Below are 7,228 nucleotides of genomic sequence, written 5' to 3'. Positions count from 1 at the left end.
ACGCCTTGAGCTGCTGGGAGGTGGAGAACACCAGAACTATGCTGGGTAGAGCCAGAGAGAGAGAGAGATGTTACAAAGGGATCAGAAGCCACAGCTGTGCGATTAATTATACAAGGCAGCCCACACCCAGAACATTCTTGCCTAACCAGGTTTTGGGAGGAAGAGTTGTTTATATCCTTTTTTAAAAAAATAATAATTCTGATTAAGACGCAGCAACCGGTTCTGCAGCTTGTTTCGAAAATGACTTTCTTGCCATCAGGAGCTGGGCTTTACCTCCTTGCAGATGTGGGCAGGGCTAGAGAGTGTGAGGTCAATGACATCGGTTTAACTGGGTCTCTCTCATGCACTTGCATGAAATACTCGCACACAAAATACAGTTGACATTAAAATGAATATGGTGAATAAAATGTGTTGTATTTAAGATGGGATCTCCCTAGGATTTCAGGTGATGAGTACAGGTAGGGGAGAAAATTAATGGATCATACTAGGTATAAATGATCCTAGTATCTTTATCTATTTAGATTTTGATCTCCTATAAACCCCATGCCATGGGGCATGCATTTAGAGCTTCAGGCACCTCTGCCATGCATTTAAAAAAAAGAACAACGTGGGAGATACAAAGTAAAAATCAATCAGAAGCTCAAAAAAGCTGACTATCTCAGCTTACCGCGTATCATGTGATCACCAGTCATGTGACCAGTACGACTTTAAACCCCTTTCCACCCCAACACACTTTCACACTGGACAGGAATCAAACTCTCATCTGCCTAGGCTTCTACTAGCAGCAGGCCTCAAAGCTGAAGAAGTGACTGTTTCAGAGCTTGCTTGGCAGAGCTAGGTCTGGCCAAAAATAGTGTTTTCTGTGAACATTTTTTGAAAAAGATGAGGGGGAAAAAATGTCTGAGTTTTTCCGTAGAAACCTGGACCTTTTCGTCCAAATGAAATGAAAGAATTTTGGAGGTTGGGGTTTTGTTTTGTTTTTTCTCCTTTTTTCCCCCTTGGAAAAGGGGGGGGAGGGGCAGGGAAGGAGAAGAATGGGGGAAGACCCTACAATTTTTCATTTTGATTCAGAGCACATTGAATGTTTTCATTTTGTTTGGATGAAATGTTTTGAGAAATACCAAATTTTTCCATGAAAGGGTCGTACTGTTCGACATGCCCATTTCATCTCCCTCCCTCCCACCCCTTCCAGCTTTTTGATGATAAAATGTCGACGAGCTGTAGACGTGGAACAGTCCAAAGGCAAAGGCCCCTACGCTTTGTATCATAGACAAGTAGGGCTGGGAGGGACCTCCAGAGTCAGCCAGTCCATCCCCCTGCACCAAGGCAGGATGAAGTATACCTTCAGGGAATTTCAGAGATGGAGCCGATTCTCCTCTCGCATTGGTTTAATACTGATTTCACTCTACTAGCGTCAGTGGAGTTGCACCGGATTTATGCCTAGTAAGGGCGTTCAGCGGGCCTGTGGTCTGTGCTTAGTTTCAGTTTTGATACTAAAATGGGGTTATTACTTTGGGATGAGAGTGTCATTTTCCCCCATAACACTTTTTATTAGAGAGGCTCCACACCAGAACCCCAAATCTAAGCACCCCACACTCTGAAGGAAGTTTAGATCAAGGTCCATACTTTGCAGCTGGTCTGTAGTGGATAGAACCAAAGCCCTGAATCTGAACAGCCTACACTTTGGATCTGGATTCCAAAAAGAGCTCAGTCCTCCATTTTTATTTTTATTTTTAATTAAGGATTTTGTCAATGCAGAGAGAGACAAAGAGAGAAAAAGCTTAAAAGCAACAAACCGGTAGCCTACGAGCTGAAAGGATCTCAGCCACAGCCCTGCGGGACTGAAAGTGATTAAGGCACCTTCCAAGGTGGAGTAGTCTGTTCTCACGTGTACTGAGAAAAATATGCAGAGCTTTTCAAACTGGCATTAAAGCTGAAGAATGAAGACAATAGCATGCAGTAACCCAGCTCAGAGAGCGGCAATTTGATTTCTACTACTCTGGGTCTGGTTAGGGAGTGCAAAGGGTTCAGGGCTAGATGCTGATCTCCGTTCTGCTGATGTAAATTCGGAGTAACTCTCTGTGTCGTCTTATAAAACTGCATGATTTTAAAGCCAGTCTTGTATGTTGAGGGGGCCTGGCTCCTGATTTTGGAATGTTTGAGGTTGGCAGCACCGGGCGATGAGGAGGGAGTGTTGAATGCCATGACCTTGTATGCGCTAGTTCCACCACAATTGGAGCTGCACCAGTAGTCGCAAAGTTGGGGAGGTTTAAGGGGGCGGAAAAACCTGCTGTGGCTAAGGGGGTGTGTCTGATGAGCACAGGGGAGATGAGTTTGTTACAGCCCCAGCCAGGGAGCAATTGCTCTTTAGCTCAAGCGACAGCAACTCATACTCTTCATCTCTGAGGTCCCCAGTTGACGCGCTGGTGTGTCAGGCAAGATGGTGGCTGTCATGCCTTTACATGCACGCAGAATCATGTGTTCCTGCAGAATCATGCAGTGCCTGGAACGGCTATCCATGCAAAGAGGGGGAACGATTCTGATCATAGCAAATGGACAGTAGTCAAAAGCAGACAGGCCTGCATTATATCTGCTTGCCAGCTTCCTGCATGCTGGGTTGTGCTTGCCTTGAGTCAGCAGAGTGGGTAGTGCCCTCTTTGTTTTGAGCCAAAAGAATCACGAGCTTTGCCTGGCTGTTGTACGTGAGCTCTGGGTAGTGTCAGTTTTGCCTACCCCCTTTCAGTCTCCGCTGCTTGTTGCAGAATCCCATTCGGCCCTTGTCAGCCCCTAGGGTGCTCCTGGTTTGGTAACCATAGCTGTATCGTGCCCAGTGAGCGAGGGCTAAATTCACCTCCCGTGCTGCCCTGCTTCCTGGCCACGCTGCTTCTGAAGGGCTGCCGTTTCACAGTGGACATGGCAAAAAGGGTTAAAGGAAAAAGCCGCCGCCTTTGCTTTTTCCATTTGTGCACCTCACTTTCATTGAATGACGGTCAGAAAATTCCTCACCGACACGTGACCCCCCTCCGATTTGTTACCTTTGGCCTCTGCTGTGGATCGATCCTGTCCTCACCTGTCTGAAACATGAGCCCGGCACAGTCTTTCTGACCTTGTTAAGAGCTGCTGTAGGGGCTTGATTGCAAGTAGTGCCCGTGCCTGGGAGGGTGGTGGGGAATTCTGAGGATAAATAGCAATCTCCGGCTGGTAGCTTTTAGGGTGGGCTGTGTCTTGACTCCCAGTTGGGGGGGCTATAGCTCCCCTCAGTAGTTGAGTCAAGTCAGGCCAGTGCACCGACACTGCTCCACGGGGGCACAGCTGTCTTTTTCATAGGATAGACTTAGCGTTACTACAGGCTGTATCTGTGTCTTGGGGTCATCCCAGCCCGAGGAGACAGACTCACGCTAGCCTGCTAAAAATAGCTGTGTGGCCGTTGCAGTGTGCATGGCAGCTCGGGCCAGCCACCCAAGCTCAGACCTAGGGGGTCAGGCGGGCTTGGACTGGGGCGGATAGCCCACCCTGCCACCAATGCCACAGCGTCCACTCTGCTATTTTTAGCACACCAGCTCCTCCCTGCAAATAAGTAAATTCTTAACCCAGATTAGCCAATTCTGATTAAGGTAGAAGTGAAGACGGCAAACCGTTTTTTAACTCAAGTTAATATCTTGAGTTGAATCCCTGGCTTCCCTACAATCTTTCATTTGAGCTGCTAACCCGAGTTTAAAACTGAGCTGCCATGTCCTCACTGCAATTTTAGCCCGAGTTAGCTAACTTGGGTTAGTTAACCTGAGTTAGCACACCTTTTTTTCCAAAAAGACATGCCCATTTCTGGAGGATGTTAATATTTGTTTAGAGTGCATGTGTGTTTTGCCCAAGGCACCCCAATATTTCCTGCAGGGTGCATCTATGGCTCATGCATAATACACCACATTAGGGATAGTGTATACCCATTTCTCCCACAAATAAGGCAGGGCACAATCCCTGACTCACAGGCTACACCCATGTTTGGAGCTTTTAAATCACCCTTCAGCACCTTTCATCTGAGGAACTCTGGGCCCTTTATGTACACGAATACGCTCAGCTTCACAACACCCTTGCAAAGTAGGTCAGTGTTACTAACCAGGTGTAAAATTGAGGGAAACTGAGGCACAGGCAACAGGTGTTGAAAAATTTTCAATTGGAAAAAATGGCATCAAATGGGCTTTTTTTTTTTTTAAAGAGTTTTGTGAACCCAATTTGGATTTATTTATTTTTTAATTGTTTTAAATGTTTTGGTGGACATGACTGCCAAGAAATGGAGCCTCTTGGGTTTTTTCAGCATATTTTTGTTAGGATTTTTATTCATCGGTTTCTTTCCCCCCATTTCTTGTGTTTGATTTTCAGTTTTGGTTTTACTCCCTTGCACTGACTCTCACAGCAGCTCAAGGCTGGGAACAGAACACTGCCTGTCTGCCTGCCTGCCCTGTGCTTTAACCACTGGACTATGTGCCCTCTCTTTACACACCTGTCTCTTACCTAGGATACACCAATGTGCTTTCGTAAGAGAAGCCCCCATCTCAGGGACGCTTGTGATGAACAAATATATAAATAATCCATATTGCAAACAGGGACTGTATAAATCAATCCAACAAAAACCATAGATAGTAATGATCCATGACCATAAGAGTGCTTTTCCTAGATCCATTGTACAGTGCCTAATTTCAAACTACAGCAAGTAAAACCAGTTCAGGGGCCTCGTTCCACTCTAGTTCACATCTGTGTAAATCAGGAGTAAAGCCAGTGGAGTTACACTAGCATAAAACTTGCGTGAGAGAAGACTCAAGTGCTAGGCTTGTTTAAAATGTGAGCTGTGATGGGTGGGCGGGGGGTTAATTATAAACCTGACGTTAGCAATCAGTAACAAGCAACGGACCAAATATATCCCCGTTAAAGTCAACCCTACCTTCTTGGGAGAGGCAGCTAAGCCAAAGGGATGCAGGACTAAATTAGTTGTGTGAATTACATGATTGGTGTAAATGGTTAACTAGTGCAACTTTGGTGAGCTGTGGGTGTGCAAAACAAGTGTGACATTGAGGGGATGGGGTGTCGGTGGTAGGAAGAGTCACTAAAAGGAGGATGAGAATGCTTAAATTAGTTACACTCGATTTTCACGCTCACTGAAGACCAAATACCTGAGCTCAGTTATACTAGAGAAACTCTACTGACATTGACTAATTTACACTGATGAAACTGAGGGCCAAATCTGGGTTCTATTCAAGTCATTGGGAATCTTTTCATTGATTTAAATGGGACCAAGAGGTCCCTGAGAGCAGAATTTGGTTCCGGTCCAATGCAAGTTACGCTTACCAGTCTTCATTCCCATTAGTCATTTGTTTTATTGTGGTAGCACTGGAGTGGCCCAGTCATAGGCCACAACCCCTTTGTGCTAGGTGCGGTGCAAACACAAAACAAAAAGCCAGTCTTGTACTAATGCAACACCCATTTATTTCAGTAAAGTGACTCCTGATTTACACCCGTGTAACTGGCGGCGGGGATTCAGGCCCCTTTACAGCTTACAGCAACTTAAACTCCTTTTCTGTGCAATTTACACCCATGTAATTCATACCATTGCCACCCTCAAGCATTCAAAACTCATGGGTTAGCCCCTGCCCCCAAATCATGAAATTGGCTTAAAAATAATAAATGTTGCACTTTGGTCATGTGCCTTCTGGGGCTCTGAGCCTGTAGGGTGCAGTCTGGTGAGGTTTGGAAGCTTTTCTCTGCAGCTGTGTTTGTGTGACCTAGCGGCAAAAGCACAGGATTGGGAGTCAGGAGACCTCATTCTATTCCTGGCTCTGCTGTTGACTTGCTGGGTAGCCATGGGGTAAAATGGAGATAATGATCCTGGCCACCTTGGTAAAGTGCTTTGAGATCTATGGATTATGAGCGTGGTGGTGGTGGTATTATTTATTAAAATGCCAGATGAGATTCTCCCATAATCATATGACTCCAGGAGCTGGGACTGTAAGAAAAACAATAAATATCCTGACACTTGGTGCAAGAAATGGCTACATTGAATTTACAGTATTGAAACCAAGGACGCTACAGCATTTAGACCAACTAATCATCTGGCTCCCTGTTTATATCATCTCTGAGCTGAGCTCAGGATCGATAACAGTATCCCTTGGGATTAAACTCTGCTCAGTTACGTGGCAGCTCCTCTCTCTCTGCAGTGCGTGGAATTTGTAGCATGTAACCAAGAGCAGAAAATTGCCCCTCAAGGTCTCATTCTGCATCAGTGTGCAACCCCATCCAGGATGTGAGCCTGTGCCGAGTTTGCTCCCTAGCATTTATAGAGTGGTTTACATCTTCAAAGTACTTCAGGAACATTAGCTAATTAAATAAACCTCATGACAACCCTGCAAGGCAGGGAAATATTTTCCCAGTTTACAGGTGGGGAAACTGAATTGCTCTGAGATGAAGTGACTTGCCCGGGGTCACAGAGCCAGGAACAGAACTCTGGACATCCCTGGTCCCCCGGGTCCTTTTTCTTGGGATGCATCATCATGTCTGATAGAAGAAGGATCCATCTAGCACAACACAAACTGTCCCTCTCTTTCAAATGGAGCTGGAGGAAGGAGCTTCTGAGTTTGATAATAGAACATACAGTAAGGGAGGTAACAGCAAAGAATGCCCTGCCCTCCCTCGACTGATGTGAGGGGATCTCCATTCTCTACAGCATCCTGCTAATTGCTTGGCACCTCCAGTCTCTCACTAAGTCGGGGAGTGAAGACAAGCGAAGCTGGTGACACGGGCCGTGATTCATGCTTCAGGGAGTCGGGGATGGGAAGGCGAAGTGGGGATGGCGTGAGTCAGACCAGGAGAGGCGGGCTGTAAAGAGGGGGAATGAGGGAGAGGGTCGAGGGAGGAGTAAAGGTAGAGAGAAAGGGGAGGACAAAAGCAGGACAGAGGGAGGAGGAGGGCAAGAGAGAGATTAGAGAGGAGAAAGAGTCCCTAGTGCACTGAGGCCATCTGTATCTTTCTGTGTCCATCTAGCAGCTGGCTGGTTTCTTTCCCGGAGATATTTGGTGCTTGGTGACAGGCCGGATTAAGTCTCCTGTGGGCCCGGGGCTATGAGATTTTGTGGGGCCTCTGGGGGTTTGGAGTGCGGGAGTGGGCTCAGGGCTGGGGCAGGGGATTGGGGTGCAGCTCGGGATGGGACAGGGGGTTGGGGTGCCGGAGGGGGTGCAGCTTG

Source organism: Emys orbicularis, chromosome 15 (assembly GCF_028017835.1).
Source record: "Emys orbicularis isolate rEmyOrb1 chromosome 15, rEmyOrb1.hap1, whole genome shotgun sequence".
Taxonomy (NCBI): domain Eukaryota; kingdom Metazoa; phylum Chordata; order Testudines; family Emydidae; genus Emys; species Emys orbicularis.
The sequence above is the reverse complement of the archived record's forward strand: the minus strand, read 5'-3'. Positions refer to the sequence as shown.